Below are 2,618 nucleotides of genomic sequence, written 5' to 3'. Positions count from 1 at the left end.
GCATATGAGGTCACCCTACCGCAATTTGAACCGTTGCATCAAGAATTCCTACGACGAGGGTGGCAATCATTATTGGAACCGGCGGAGTCGATCAACTTATCTTTGATCCGCGAGTTCTACGCCAACACCCGTATTCTCCTAACTTCGGATAGGAAGACGAGCACGGTTCGAGGGAAGCGGGTCGATTGGAGTGCCAAGGCCATCAACTCCTTCTACAACACCCGACATGAGCCATTCGATTGGGTACAAATGTAACTCGCGGTCACCAAAGATCAACTCGGCGAAGTATTATGCGATGGACCCCCAATTTGGTCCGAGTTCTCCACCGAGGAGGAATACGAGTTGGAGTGGAAATGCATCCACCAATTAGGCAAGGCGTGCCTTACTTTCATTTGCGCCAACCTCATCCCCACCCGCTCATGAACTCAAGTGAATCATGAAAGGTGTGCTCTTGCGTATTATATTTTAAAGGGCACACCGATCAATATCGGAGAAATCATATCCGACTGTTTTTGGATATCCATGATCAACAACTCCAAAGGGTTCTATTTCCCTTGCCTCGTTACCGGCTGATGCAAGAAGGTGAAGGTTCCAACCAAGACGACGGATATTGACACACAAATTCGGAAGCCGATTAGTAATCTTGCGGCCCGACAATTCAAGGCACCCATCTATGGTGGAGAGCAACCCGTCGATGGCCAACAATTAGCTCCACCCGAGGGTCCAAGCACAAGTTCGGACCGCCGTTTTCAAAGAAGAATGGAGCGAGAGTTTGTCATTACTAGAAATCGGCTTGCCACGGTGGAGCACAAGGTGAGCACAATTGAATCTCTCCAACGGTGGTCGGGAAAGATGCTCCAAGCCATTGTGCGCCATTTGGCGTGCGGTACTCTCGAGTGCGCCGAACCGGAACCATTGCCCGCACCGATTCTTGAGCCGGTACCCGAGCTATTGGAGGATGACGAGGATGGTGATGCTCATGCACACGGTAGAGTTGGTGAGCAACCCGATGATGGTCCAGACGCTTAAACAGGTGTTTTCTATCATTAAACTCCGGGCGAATCACATTGAGGGCAATGTGAATTTTAAGTTTGGGGGTGGTTAACTATTTGTTTTCTTTTATGTGCGCCTAATTTGTGTTTACTTGTTTGTTAATTTGCATGCTTTAGTTTTTGTTTTAGTTGTCGTTCTATTATGTACTTGAAAAGAAAAAAGAAAAAAAAAAGTTTTGCTTGGATCGACGCATCGATGAATTATGATGATGGGAGATGGTCAATGTTTGATGATGAGATTACTTGTTTTATGTTGATAAGGATTAGATATTCGTTTAGCTTTCGATTCAACGGAACGTAGAAGTGAATTATTGCTAGGAATCACACCTTGTGCATTGCTTTGGTTGAATATTTTGTATTTTAAATTTGGAATTTATTTGTGCTAAATCATGCTTTGTTCGGTTTTAAATCTCATCTTAGGACATTTATGATACGAAGTATTGGGTAGTAAGTGATTTGGGATATGATTTGGGCCTTCTTTGAACCGTTTGAGCCTTTCAAGCCTACCTTTTTATCGAACTTATCCTTAGAACCTTGATTTGAGCCTCGGAGAAAAGGTGTTCTTTCTTTTAGCCAATATGTAGAAGGTAGAAAAGTGGAGATTTTTGAATAATTACCCCTTGAAGTTCGGTCGAAAATTATTATAAGGTCTTTCTTCTTCTTCAAAAAAAAAATTAATAATAATAATAGAAAAAAAAAAAAAAAAAAAAGAAGAAGAGATTAGAAGGGAGAAATAAGGACTAGTTGTTGAATTGTGTCGAAAGCTCGATCCATTGTCTCAAGGGCAAAAGTGGAGACTTTTGAACTTTTGAGAATCGAGTTTAGTAAAGTCCTTAGAGGTGAATTCATTGTTTCAAACGCCTAGCTTTCAATTGTTGGCGTAATCACCTCAATTCAAGAAAAATAGCCACATATATCCATATTACCTACCTCGGACCAAAGAGCCTAACAATGGAAAGCCACAAAGTCCCAATGATCCCTATAGCTTAATGCGCAATATTAGTGGAGTAAAATAATTTGGTGAGTATTTGGAGTCAAATATATGCATGTAAGTATAAATTCTTTCTATCTTTAATTTGCATATATTGGATACTTGAAGCAATTGTATGATTTGTGGTTTTTGGTGATAGTGAGTGACTAAGTGCCGTTGAATGTTGAGCTTGCGAATGCCTAAGAATTGTCATCATAATTACAAGTTCTGAAAGCGTGACATTGATCAATTGATCTATGTAATGAGATGTGTAGTCGAGTTTTGTGCTTAAAAACGGATTTTACTTGTGGACAAGCAAAAGTTCAAGTTTGGGGGTGTGTTAAGTGTATATTTTTACACTTAATCATACCTTCTAATTGGGACTTTTGGGTGTGTTTTAACGATAATTGGTGCTTAAAATGGTTATTATTTGTATTTTAGGTACAAATTGAAGAATTGGAAACTTATGGGGTGAAAACTGCAATTTCAGGGAAAAAGTGGGCCAGAAGTGAAAAAAAATCAAAACTTCGAAGAATTGAATGTCGGACGGCCATCCGAGTTTCAGCGTTAATTTTGGCACGGCCGTCCGAGTTCAC

This window comes from Erythranthe guttata, chromosome 3 (genome assembly GCF_056151865.1).
Source record: "Erythranthe guttata isolate IM_541 chromosome 3, IM_541, whole genome shotgun sequence".
NCBI lineage: Eukaryota > Viridiplantae > Streptophyta > Magnoliopsida > Lamiales > Phrymaceae > Erythranthe > Erythranthe guttata.
The sequence above is the reverse complement of the archived record's forward strand: the minus strand, read 5'-3'. Positions refer to the sequence as shown.